Source organism: Ranitomeya imitator, chromosome 2 (assembly GCF_032444005.1).
Source record: "Ranitomeya imitator isolate aRanImi1 chromosome 2, aRanImi1.pri, whole genome shotgun sequence".
In the NCBI taxonomy this organism is placed as follows: domain Eukaryota; kingdom Metazoa; phylum Chordata; class Amphibia; order Anura; family Dendrobatidae; genus Ranitomeya; species Ranitomeya imitator.
In genome coordinates, this window is record NC_091283.1 from 43,005,044 (window position 1) to 43,019,522 (window position 14,479).

The window sequence follows — 14,479 nt, forward strand, 5'->3', positions numbered from 1 at the left end:
TTTTGCTCTCTTAGCCGCTCCCTTTTCCTGAGGTGACAGTCATACCTGGGATTCTGAAAATGTGTATCTTGTATCAGGGAGGGTGCACCTAGTGTTATATAAGAGTATCACATCAAATAGGACTTTACATTGGATATTATTATCAGTGCAGGGTCAGTAATGTATGTACACAGTGACTGCACCAGCTGTTATGAAAGGCAATTCAGTACCACAATGGACATAGCGGTCAGAGCACATACAGTGATCTGACAATAACCCAAAATCATAGAACGAGCTCTGAGACGTGGGAACTCTGCAGACCGCAATCCCTAATCCTCTCCAAACAACACTAGAGGCAGCCGTGGATTGCGCCTAACTCTGCCTATGCAACTCGGCACAGCCTGAGAAACTAACTAGCCTGAAGATAGAAAATAAGCCTACCTTGCCTCAGAGAAATACCCCAAAGGAAAAGGCAGCCCCCCACATATAATGACTGTGAGTTAAGATGAAAAGACAAACGTAGAGATGAAATAGATTCAGCAAAGTGAGGCCCGACTTTCTTAACAGAGCGAGGATAGAAAAGGTAACTTTGCGGTCTACACAAAACCCTAAAGAAAACCACGCAAAGGGGGCAAAAAGACCCTCCGTACCGAACTAACGGCACGGAGGTACACCCTTTGCGTCCCAGAGCTTCCAGCAACAAAATAGACAAGCTGGACAGAAAAAATAGCAAACAAATAGCAAAGAAGAACTTAGCTATGCAGAGCAGCAGGCCACAGGAATGATCCAGGGAAAAGCAAGTCCAACACTGGAACATTGACAGGAAGCCAGGATCAAAGCATTAGGTGGAGTTAAGTAGAGAAGCACCTAACGACCTCACCAGATCACCTGAGGGAGGAAACTCAGAAGCCGCAGCACCACTTCCCTCCACCAACAGAAGCTCACAGAGAGAACCAGCCGAAGTACCACCTGTGACCACAGGAGGGAGCTCTGCCACAGAACTCACAACAACCAGCAGAATAGTGAGTGCAGCTCTGGGGTATAATACAGGAGCAGTAATGTATGTACACAGTGACTGCACCAGCAGAATAGTGAGTGCAGCTCTGGGGTATAATACAGGAGCAGTAATGTATGTACACAGTGACTGCACCAGCAGAATAGTGAGTGCAGCTCTGGGGTATAATACAGGAGCAGTAATGTATGTACACAGTGACTGCACCAGCAGAATAGTGAGTGCAGCTCTGGGGTATAATACAGGAGCAGTAATGTATGTACACAGTGATTGCACCAGCAGAATAGTGAGTGCAGCTCTAGGGTATAATACAGTATGTAACTCAGGATCAGTAATGCATTGTATGTACACAGTGACTGCACCAGCAGAATAGTGAGTGCAGCTCTAGGGTATAATACAGGATGTATATCAGGATCAGTAATGTAATGTATGTACACAGTGACTGCACCAGCAGAATAGTGAGTGCAGCTCTGGAGTATAATACAGGATGTAACTCGGGATCAGTAATGTAATGTATGTACACAGTGACTGCACCAGCAGAATAGTGAGTGCAGCTCTGGGGTATAATACAGTATGTAACTCAGGATCAGTAATGCATTGTATGTACACAGTGACTGCACCAGCAGAATAGTGAGTGCAGCTCTAGGGTATAATACAGGATGTATATCAGGATCAGTAATGTAATGTATGTACACAGTGACTGCACCAGCAGAATAGTGAGTGCAGCTCTGGAGTATAATACAGGATGTAACTCGGGATCAGTAATGTAATGTATGTACACAGTGACTGCACCAGCAGAATAGTGAGTGCAGCTCTGGGGTATAATACAGGATGTAACTCAGGATCAGTAATGTAATGTATGTACAGAGTGACTGCACCAGCAGAATAGCGAGTGCAGCTCTGGGGTATAATACAGGATGTAACTCAGGATCAGTAATGTAATATATGTACACAGTGACTGCACCAGCAGAATAGTGAGTGCAGCTCTGGGGTATAATACAGGATGTAACTCAGGATCAGTAATGTATGTACACAGTGACTGCACCAGCAGAATAGTGAGTGCAGCTCTGGAGTATAATACAGGATCAGTAATGTAATATACACAGTGACTGCACCAGCAGAATAGTGAGTGCAGCTCTGGAGTATGATACAGTATTTAACTCAGGATCAGTAATGTATGTACACAGTGACTGCACCAGCAGAATAGTGAGTGCAGCTCTGGGGTATAATACAGGATCAGTAATGTAATGTATGTACACAGTGACTGCACCAGCAGAATAGTGAGTGCGGCTCTGGGGTATAATACAGGATGTAACTCAGGATCAGTAATGTATGTACATAGTGACTGTGCCAGAAGAATAGTGAGTGCAGCTCTGGGGTATAATACAGGATGTAACTCCGGATCAGTAATGTAATGTATGTACACAGTGACCGCACCAGCAGAATAGTGAGTGCAGCTCTGGGGTATAATACAGGATGTAACTCCGGATCAGTAATGTAATGTATGTACACAGTGACTGCACCAGCAGAATAGTGAGTGCAGCTCTGGGGTATAATACAGGATGTAACTCAGGATCAGTAATGTAATGTATGTTCACAGTGACTGCACCAGCAGAGTAGTGAGTGCAGCTCTAGAGGATAATACAAAATGTTGATATGTTTAGTACAAATATACATTTCTCAAAACCATGGAGAAAGCCTTGCACACCTCCTCAAGATGGACCTGTAACTCTTGCTATGACCAACCTTCATAGTGTACAGTTTGCTGCTGACAATCAGGGCGCACACAAGCAATGATAACCTCAGTGATGGCCGCCATTACTACTTCACAAGGTTACAGTAATAGGTTTCACTGACTATTTTCAGTGTGACCCCCGGGAGATCCTGTGTGCGGCCGCCCTCCACCAGGACTACGTTATGTTCCTGTAGATTGGGTCCATCTCCTGGTATAAAGCATATCACCTCCTTGCCGTTGCAGACACGTACACTGGCGGTGCGTCCAGTGGAGGGTTTTAGGCTTACGAATCAAAACAACGCCCTTAAAACGAGGGGCTCCAGCCAAAGCTCCCAGTTGGGGTGGTTGGGTCTTGGGACAGTCATCTCAGGCTAGACAATATCATGCTGGTGGCACACGGCTAGGATCTGTCACTGCTCACCGATCGGCAGTGGTCTGATTGATGCGACCACTAAAGATTCCTACAGTGAAGCGGTGGGAAAACCGTGTCCTTTTTGGGGTCTCTGCCCGGCTTTCTACAATCAGCCACGTCTCGGAGGAGAAGCAAGCTACTTCCTCCTCATTGATAATAACAGGATGCTGGGAAGTGGATTCCAGTGTGGTTATCTTACTGAACTCCTGTCACTTACAGGAGATGATGGCAGACAGATCCTGATGTAGAAACTAAACTGAGCAAGACCACGCACGGAAAAAAAAAAATCCACCTACCCCATCTCCAAGGGAAGAAGACGAGGCTCCGATTTCCTTCAAAAGACATGTCAGGTCAGAGAGACATCACGTCAGTGTGAATAATCCCCAGACCCCAACACACGGCAAAATCTGGAGCTCCCCTACAATATAAGAGTAGGATTATTTCTCCTGCACAGTAAGCTATGCTATGGTCACTGATCTGACCTGAGAGCGGAGACCCCTTCCTGACATCGGACGTCCTGGTGGACCTGGTTGGGTCAGCAATGTCTGGAGCCGTCACATACCCGGCACTTGCTGCTAACTGCAGCGACCAGAGCTTGCTCCGATCGATGCCGATTTAAATGCCGCTGTCGATCACAGCTTCTTTGGTGCAATCATTCTGGCGCTCATGAAATCGCAGGGGCTGCTGAAGGGTCGGCGTGCCTGTGACGAGGCTACGTGTCAGATTAGTCATTTTTCCTATATACTGTGGGCAGCACGGTGGCTCAGTGGTTAGCACAGCAGTCCTGCAGCGCTGGAGTCCTGGGTTCAAACCCCACCAAGCACAACATCTGTAAAGAGTTTGTATGTTCTCTCCGTGTTTGCCTGGGTTTCCTCCGGGTTCTCCAGCTTCCTCCCACATTCCAAAGACATACTGATAGGGAATTTAGATTGCGACAGCGATGATAATGTGTGCAAACTGTAAAGCGCTGCAGAATATGTTAGCGCTATATAAAAAAAAAAGAAGAAAGAAAATAAAGAATACTCATATTACCCTATAGGACTACAGGAAACAACAGCAAAAAAAAAAGTTTTAAGCAAAATATTAAAGTTTGTAATCACCGCTTTTCCCAAATCAAAAAATAAACAGGAAAAAAATATTTATCCTAATTTTACATTATTTTATAAATATATATATTCCAGAATGGCAAAACAATTTCAATAAAAAGTAATCAAAACATCAAGTGTAGCCCAAAACAGTAGTAATAAAACTACAGCTCGGCGGGAAAAAAAGCTCCATCCACAGAAAAATTGCAGGATCAGAATATGGAGTAAAAATAAATAAATATTTCCTACACAAACTCCGGATTATTTTTTTTTTACCACTAACCATAAATGTTTACTTTTTAATTTTAGGTCAATATATAACAATTGATTATTGTACAATCATATTTTTTTTTTTTTAAATTTCAGAGTTTTTCTTAACCACTAAACATATATATATATATATATATATATATATATATATATATACAGTGTGTGTGTGTGTATATATATATATATATATATATATACATAAATAATAATTGGTATATGCATTACTATAAAAAAAATCCAAACAATTTTGCAAAAATGGGAAACTATCTGGTGATGAAGGAACAAGCAGGTGCACCCAGTTTTTTGCTGGGCAGGTTATTTGTGGGGTGAGTGGGGGACCCAGCAGTGAGACATTTGATGACTTTTCATTTGGAAGCCAATTCAGTATGTGATTTTCAAAAAAAAAAAACTTTCAGTATTTTTATTGAACAAACTAAAAGCTCGCCCGTGCCTACACCACACCACCCTGAGCATCACCAGTGGCCCCTGAGTCCTGGTCCTCTGCATTGGTTTTGATCCTCCTAGCTTTTGCAGCTGCGATCACTAATTATGGGAAGCTTGATCCCTACCCAGATTCTCAGGCCTCACTCCTAGCAGAGGGCCGTGAAGGAGGATGTCACAGCAAGGGGGAGAGCCGCCATCTTTCTACGGAGCGCATAACAGGAGGCCGCGGTGCGGGTGTACCGGTGAGGTGGAGACTAGAATGGCGTCACCATAAGGCAGCCCGTAATGTGCAGACTGGAGCTGCTCCTGCTAGTCAGTTGACTTATTAAATTAATAATATTTTGATTAGAATTACTCAAATTAAGTTTTCTACCTGCTCCAAAACGGCAGATTATTGATTCCTCCCAACAACGCCAATCTAGAAGGCGCCGTGCAGCATCCGCAAGACTGGAGTTGGGGGAGAGGAGCTGTGTTTCTTTTTTTTACAAGCCTTTTTAAATAAGGAAAATTCTAAATTAGGAAAGTGTTCTACCGGTACTTTTATTAACTATTTTTTTTTTTTTTCTTTACATTGATGATCTGGAAGCTTTACCCCCCCCCCCCCACACCACACTCATTCTATTAGCATATACCAAATATTTGTGAAGGTGCAATTGCTGTGGTTTTCTAATATTTTTGCAAAATTTAAAAAAAAAAAAAAAATGCAGATTTTTTTTTTTTTTTACAATTTCAGAAAATAAAAGAAGCAAAAAAAATCCAAACGGCAACTCTAAAAAATGGTGCAAAACACAGACTAAGGCACAAATAGTACAGCCCCCCCAAAAAAGCAAATTGCTGTAGAAAAGTGAAGAATAAACCATGATCAGCAGGGTATCCCAGTGTCCCAAAAAAGTGATTGCAGGTGCTGACAGACTCCATTTAAAAGGAGCTCCAGTTTTCTTAGAGGGAGCTCAGAGGTGGGGAATCCTTCAGGCTACGGAGGACATTCCACGTCCTGCAGAGTCTGTGGGAAAACGGCCATAAGTTTAATGGTCTACACACAAACTGGTGGCAGCATTTTGTGATCAAGGAATTACTTTTGAATTTTTTTGCCAATTCATCTGATTACTCTCCGTTACTATCTAGAGTTAATGCACGTTGATGCTATAAAACTGAAGCGGCAAACTGTATGAAAACCAACATTTGTCAGTCTGAAAACTTTTGGCCACAACTGTTCTTGCTTTTAAACATGCCACAATTACACACATCCTGAAGAAGACATCCCTCGACCTGAACTCCACATCCAACTATTGACCAATATCACTTCTCCCGTTTGCCACAAATCTACTTGAAAAGCTCATCCACACTTTACTTCAATCTCTCATCCAACCTACTCTTTGATGACCTTCAATCCGGCTTCTGCCCCCACCATTCCACCAAAACATACTTAGCCAAAATTACCAACAACTTACTGCCAAAGGGACCAGAAATTTCTCTATATTCCTCCTTCTAGACCTGCCCTCTGCCTTCATCACAGTCAACCATGAACTCCTACTACAGATCCTCTCTTCTATCGGTATCGCAGACCGTGCCCTCTTCTGGATCTCCTCATACCTCTCCACATGACTTCATCCCACCCTCTCTCTATCGGGGTTCCTCAAGGCTCTGTCTTTGGACCCCTACTCTTCTCCATCTACGTCTTTGGCCTAGGACAACTCATTAAGTCCCATGACTTCAAGTGCCATCTATGTGCTGATGACCCTCAGATCTACCTCTCTGGCCCAGATGTCACCTCTCTGCTGTCCAGAATCCCAGAGTACTTCTCCTCTCGCTTCCTAAAGCTCGGCATAGACAAAACTGAGCTCATCCTCTTTCCTCCATCTCGCGGATCTTCTCTACCTGATCTGTCGATCTCAATAAATGATACCATGCTTTCCCCTGTGCCAGAAATCTGCTGCCTTGGAACAACCCTTGACTCTGCCCTGTCTTTCAAACCGCACATCCAAGCCCATGCCGCCACCTGCCGATAACATTTCCAGAATTCATCCTTTCCTAAATCTAGTAAGATACTAGTGCATGCCTCTGTGGCCTTCCTGCCTCTTCATTCTGTCCTTAAGGTTCCTTCACACTGACCAACTTAACAACGATATCGCCAGCGATCCGTGACGTTGCAGCGTCCTGGCTAGCGATATCATTGTGTTTGACAGGCAGCAGCGATCTGGATCCTGCTGTGACATCGTTGGTCGGAGCAGAAAGTCCAGAACTTTATTTTGTCGCTGAATCGGCGTGTGTGACGCCGAATCGGCGTGTGTGACGCCGATTCAGCGATGTCTTCACTGGTAACCAGGGTAAACATCGGGTTACTAAGCGCAGGGCCGCGCTTAGTGACCCGATGTTTACCTTGGTTACCAGTGTAAATGTAAAAAAAAAAACACTACATACTTACATTCCGGTGTCTGTCGCGTTTTTCGGCGTTCTGCTTCCCTGCACTGTCAGCGCCGGCTGGCCGTAAAGCAGAGCGGTGATGTCACCGCTCTGCTTTCCGGCCGGCGCTCACAGTCAGTGCAGAGAAGCACAGCGCCGGGGGACAGACACCGGAATGTAAGTACAGTATGTAGTGTTTTTTTTTTTTTTTTACATTTACACTGGTAACCAGGGTAAACATCGGGTTACTAAGCGCGGCCCTGCGCTTAGTAACCCGATGTTTACCCTGGTTACCCGGGGACTTCACATAGTTGGTCGCTGGAGAGCTGTCTGTGTGACAGCTCCCCAGCGACCACACAGCGACGCTGCAGCGATCGGGATCGTTGTCTAGATCGCTGCAGCGTCGCTAAATGTGACGGTACCTTAACTCTGCTGCCCGACTATTCCACCTCTCTCCTCGCTATTCCTCCTCTCCCATCTGTAGATCCCTTCATTGGCTCCCAATTCCCCAACGTATCCACTTCAAGCTATGAACCCTGACCTACAAAGCCGTCCATAATCTGTCTCCCCCATACATCTGTGAACTAATCTCCCACCATGTAACCCCTGTTCCTCCCAAGACCTCCTTCTTCCCTCAACTCTCGTATGTTCCTCATCCAATTGCCTGCAAGAGTTCTCCCGAGTATCCCCCATCCTCTGGCATTCTGTGCCCCAACACCTCCGAATATCTTCTATACTTGGAGCTTTCAAGCAGAAAACCCATCTCTTCAGAACAGATTACAACCTTCAATGACCATGCTGCTGCCTCACCAACACCACAGCGGCGGAGACCCCCAAACTTACTGTCTCCTTTCCCATTATGCTGTAGAATGAATGGCCGCAAGATTAGGGTCCTCTTCCCTTTGTACCTGTCTCACTATTAGTTTAATTGTAATTTCTATTTGTGTATTGTATGTTACCCCTTCACATGTACAGCACCATGGAATCAATGGTGCTATAAAAATAAATATATAGATGAGGACTGGTGTACTGCCGGATGGGGCTGTGCATAGAGGGACTGTATATACAGGTCCTTCTCAAAAAATTAGCATATAGTGTTAAATTTCATTATTTACCATAATGTAATGATTACAATTAAACTTTCATATATTATAGATTCATTATCCACCAACTGAAATTTGTCACGTCTTTTATTATTTTAATACTGATGATTTTGGCATACAACTCCTGATAACCCAAAAAACCTGTCTCAATAAATTAGCATATTTCACCCCTCCAATCAAATAAAAGTGTTTTTTAATAACAAACAAAAAAACCATCAAATAATAATGTTCAGTTATGCACTCAATACTTGGTCGGGAATCCTTTGGCAGAAATGACTGCTTCAATGCGGCGTGGCATGGAGGCAATCAGCCTGTGACACTGCTGAGATGTTATGGAGGCCCAGGATGCTTCAATAGCGGCCTTAAGCTCATCCAGAGTGTTGGGTCTTGCGTCTCTCAACTTTCTCTTCACAATATCCCACAGATTCTCTATGGGGTTCAGGTCAGGAGAGTTGGCAGGCCAATTGAGCACAGTAATACCATGGTCAGTAAACCATTTACCAGTGGTTTTGGCACTGTGAGCAGGTGCCAGGTTGTGCTGAAAAATGAAATCTTCATCTCCATAAAGCATTTCAGCCGATGGAAGCATGAAGTGCTCCAAAATCTCCTGATAGCTAGCTGCATTGACCCTGCCCTTGATGAAACACAGTGGACCAACACCAGCAGCTGGCATGGCACCCCACACCATCACTGACTGTGGGTACTTGACACTGGACTTCAGGCATTTTGGCATTTCCTTCTCCCCAGTCTTCCTCCAGACTCTGGCACCTTGATTTCCGAATGACATGTAAAATTTGCTTTCATCAGAAAAAGCCGGATTACGTACCGGTAATGCTCTTTTAATGAGTCCACGACAGCACCCCACATGAGAGAGAGGGATCCGCCCATAGGAACAGGAAACCTACAGAATAAAAGGAGGCGGTCCCCTCTCCTCCTCAGTTTAGTTACAGAGTATAAAAAGGGGAACCGCAAAAGTGTTAGTATTCATTCTTATTCAGTCACATAAATTTCTTAACTCTATACAACCATTATTTGTGACCTTAAAGGAAAGAGCTGTGCATAATTTAGGGAGGGTAATACATGGGTGCTGTCGTGGACTCATTAAAAGAGCATTACCGGTACGTAATCCGGCTTTTTACCCTTCGCCACGACAGCACCCCACATGAGAGATTTTCAGAGAGTCATTATTTGGGTGGGATTACTGTATTAAGAACAGCTCTACCAAAGGTCAGATCAGAAGACGTGGACAGATCAAGTCTATAATGGTTGTAGAAGGTAGAAGGTGTAGACCAAGTTGCAGCCTTACATATTAAATGGATCGGTACATCTGCTTGTTCCGCCCAGGAGGAAGCCATGGCTCGTGTTGAGTGCGCTTTTATACCCACTGGAGGAATCTCGCCTTTTGACGTATAGGCCAAGCAGATAGCCTCTCTGATCCACCGAGATATGGTAGCTCTCGTGACCCCATGTCCTTTCTTGTGGCCCTGAAAGGAGATAAACAGAGCCCTACTCTCCCTCCATGTCTGACACCTTTCTATATAAGTCAGGATGGCTCTTCTGACATCTAAGGTGTGGAACTTATGATGTTCTGGAGTTACAGGTGAATCAAAAAAGGAAGGGAGAAATATTTCTTGTGACCTGTGGTAGGTGGACGCTACCTTAGGGAGGTATGAGGGGTCTGGTTTCAAGACTATCCGATCATGAAATATCAGTAAGAAAGGTGGGTCTACTGATAGGGCCTGGATGTCACTAACCCGTCTAGCTGAGGTTAGGGCTACTAGTAAGGCTACTTTATATGTTAGGATTTTTAAAGGTATTGAATTTAATGGTTCAAATGGAGAGCTTGTTAAGGCCTCTAATACTAGATTTAAATCCCACGGAGGTAGACGGGGAATATGGACCGGTTTACTACGTTCACAAGATTTTATGAATCTGGAGATCCACCTATTAGCTGCTATATTGCATCCATATAGGGCTCCTAATGCCGAGACCTGAACTCTTAAGGTATTTACAGATAGTCCTAACTCTCGGCCTTTTTGCAAGAACTCTAGGATAGGTGTGAGTGGAACTTGCTTAGTGAACGGTACCGTGTAGAAGTCTAAAAATTTATTCCATACCCTACTATATATTAGGGTGGTAGATCTTTTCCTGCTCAATAAGAGGGTGTTTACTAGTTCTGTTGAGAACCCTCTGGAACTTAATAGTTGCCTCTCAAATTCCACGCCGTCAAGTGAAGACCTTTCACTTGCGGGTGGAAAAAGGGGCCTTGGTACAGCAGCTCCTTGTCTGATGGGAGGATCCAAGGATCGCATAGGCACATGGTCTGGAGACAAGAGAACCATGGTCTTTTCGGCCAGAATGGTGCAATGAGGATTACTCTTGCCTGTTCCCTCCTGATCTTTCTGATCACTAGAGGAATCAGAGACATTGGAGGAAAGGCATATGCCAGTCTGAACCGCCAAGGATGGTGGAGAGAGTCCAACATATCTGGGTGATCCCTGGTGTTCAGGGAAGCGAACCTTTGTACTTGCCGGTTGTCTCTTGTGGCAAATAGGTCGATTTGTGGTATCCCCCATGCTTCTGTTATCCTTCTGAATATGGATTTGTTTAAGGTCCATTCTCCTTGACGCAACTCGTTTCTGCTGAGGTAGTCTGCCCTGATGTTCTCTACACCTTTGATGTGCAGGGCTGTTAAGGATGTTAGATGAGCCTCTGCCAGCTGAAAGATGTTTGCAGCTATGGTCATCAGACTTCCTGACTTTGTACCACCCTGACGGTTCAAGTATGCCACTGCGGTGGAATTGTCTGAGTAAATTCTTACATTTGTTCCATGAATCTGCGGAAGAAAATGATATAAGGCACATTCTATTGCTTTTAACTCCTTCCAGTTGGAGGAACATATTAATTCTGTCTGATCCCAAGTATTTTGGGCCAGATTGTCTTCCATATGTGCTCCCCACCCAATAGGGCTGGCGTCGGTGGTAATTATTTTAGACGGGTCTATTATCCATGGCACACCTCGTGATAGGTGGTCCATGTCTAGCCACCAGGATAGCGATTCTAAGACATTACTGGAAAGAGTTATTCTACTTTCTAGATAACCGTCTTTCCCCTGAGCCGACAATACTTCGTACTGCAATTGACGGGTATGGAATTGTGCCCAAGGTACAGCAGGGATACATGATGATAATGACCCCAGTAAGGACATGGCCTTCCTTAGTGTCATGTAGGGTTTGCGTATTGCGTCTGATACCTTTGATTGTATAGTCAACCTCTTTGACTGAGGAAGAAAGCATTTCTGACTTACGGAGTCTAGCTGGATTCCTAGAAATGTCTGAACGGTTTCTGGATTCAGCCGAGATTTTTCGAAGTTGACGATCCAACCTAACTCCTGTAGGGACGAGATCGTATTAGATAAACGAGTTTTACATTGAAGTGCAGAGCTTCCTACCACTAGAAAGTCATCTAGGTAGGGTATTATCAAGGTATCTCGTTGGCGTAGATGAGCCATCACTTCTAGTATCACCTTAGTGAAGACGCGGGGAGCCATAGAAAGCCCAAATGGCATTGCAACATATTGAAAGTGACGAACCTTTCCCTCCAGGGTGACTGCTACCCTTAGGTACTGCTGATGTTCGGCATGTATGGGAAGATGGTAATAGGCGTCCTTTAAGTCTATTCCGGCCATGACACACCTAGGGAATAAGAGTTTTATGGTAGAACTAATGGATTCCATTTTGAAGGTATGATTACGCAGGAAAGAATTTAATTTTTTAAGATTTATGATGGTTCTAAATGAACCATCTGGTTTATTAATCAGGAATAAAGGGGAGTAGAACCCTTTCCCTTTTTGATCCTGGGGAACTTCAATCAGGACTTTCTTAGATAGAAGAGATAGGATCTCTATTTCTAGAGCCCTCTGTTGGTCCTGACCTTTTGGAGATGTTATTATGAAGGAATCCCAAGGGATTCGATCAAATTCTAATTTAAGGCCGTATTGCACAATGTCCAGAATCCACTGGCTGGATGTTATCTGTTCCCATTGGGGAAGAAAAAATTTTAATCTGCCGCCTACTTCCTGGTTAGCGGTATTTACGTCTCGGATTATGGGACCCGCTAAAAAAGGCACCTTTTTGCTTTGGGTCCTTCGACTCCCATCGCTCTCTTTGTTCAAGCGGCTTGTTCCTAGTAAAGGGGCGTCTCCTGAAGGCTCTCCTGTAGGATGGAAGATACTGGTTAGGGAAGCCTTTCTTCCTTTCACCTGCTTTATTCAGGAGTTCATCCAGCGTCTTCCCAAAAAGGAACTCACCCTGACAGGGAATCGCACAAAGTTTTGCTTTAGCTTGTGCGTCCCCCTTCCAATTCTTTAGCCAGAGTGCACGCCGGGCTGTGTTGACTAGGCCGGCTGACCTGGCTGCAAGACGTAGCGAGTCCACTGAGGCATCAGCTAGGAATGCTACTGCTTCTTTAATTTGAGGCAATTTCAGCAGGATAGATTCCCTCGAAGTTTTGCCTCTAATCTGTTCCTCCAATTGCTCCGTCCATACTAGTAGAGATCTTGCAGTACAGGTACTAGATATGGCGGGCCTGAACGCCCCCGTATTGACTTCCCATGACCTCTTTAGTAAAGCTTCTGCTTTACGGTCCAGCGGGTCTGTCAGGACCCCTGAATCCTCCACTGGTAGGACCGACTGTTTGGTTGTGGAGGCTACCGCAGCATCAACTTTTGGCACCTTTGACCAGGTGTTTAGGTCTTCATCGCTGAAGGGATAGCGCCTTTTAGAGGATGATGGTAAAAACCCTCTATTCTGCTTGTCCCACTCCTTTTTGACAATATCTTTGATGGTTTGTATGACGGGGAAGGACCTACGTTTCTTCTGTCCTAACCCCGCAAACATTATGTCCTGTGCTGATTTCTTTTCTTTCCCATCTGGGCACCCCATCGTGCTCCTGACAGATTTTATTAAATTGTCCACATTACTGTTGGGAAGACAAAGTCCCCCTTCAGTCTCGGATGAGCTCGGCTGAGATCCCTCTTCGTCTGAAGAAATACATACACCCTCTGACTCCGAACTAACCGGAGACCGGGACCTGCTAGGCTGACGGGTACTGGCGCTACTTGTCTGCGCCAAACCCTGCATCTCTTCTCGGATAATAGCTCTGACATCTGAGGGAGTCATGATATTTTCCTGCCGTAGAGTTTGCATGATACACTCTGCACACAGTTTTTTGGCATAATCATCCGGGAGGGGCTGCGTACATAAAGCACACTCTTTATGCTTAGATTTGTGTGTCCTTTTCTTAGTCTAGAGGAAGGATACAGGAGGAACATATATCAGCATATAGGAAGAGACTCTTTCAAAAACTCACCCAGTGAAGCTGACAGGTACCGGTTCTGGAGGCGGAATTCGTTTGGTGGTAGAACTCTTCTCTGGAGGTCGGCCACCACTCTTTGTGCTGCTCCTCGTGCTTCTCTCCCTGCTGGGAGAGCGCTGTTGCACTGCGGGCAGGTGCGCTTCGTCGGCCGGTGAAGCCATTTCACACACACCGGCCCGACGCTAGCGCTGCATTTTTAAACTTGCCGCCCATTCTCCTGCCTCCCCGGACCAACCCGGAAGTGCTCCCGCGACTTCCGGGTTAGACGCGCCGCTCTCACTCACCATGCGGCCGCCAGAGGCTATTAAGCCGGCCGCTGCAGCGCGCGCGTCCTCACAGTGCCGGCCGGACCTACGGTGACCGGACCCGGACCGTGGATGTTTGGCCAGACGAGGGGGGAGGCTGCAAGCAGGGGCTCCCCCGCCGCTGCTTCTGGTACCGCAGCCCCTGCCGTTCCCACAGAAACCGACGCAGGCGGGTGCATGGCCCAGGGATCCTCTTCATCTGTAGGTAAGCCGGGTCCCTGTAGGAACAGGAAACCTAAACTGAGGAGGAGAGGGGACCGCCTCCTTTTATTCTGTAGGTTTCCTGTTCCTATGGGCGGATCCCTCTCTCTCATGTGGGGTGCTGTCGTGGCGAAGGGTAAAAAAGTACTTGGGA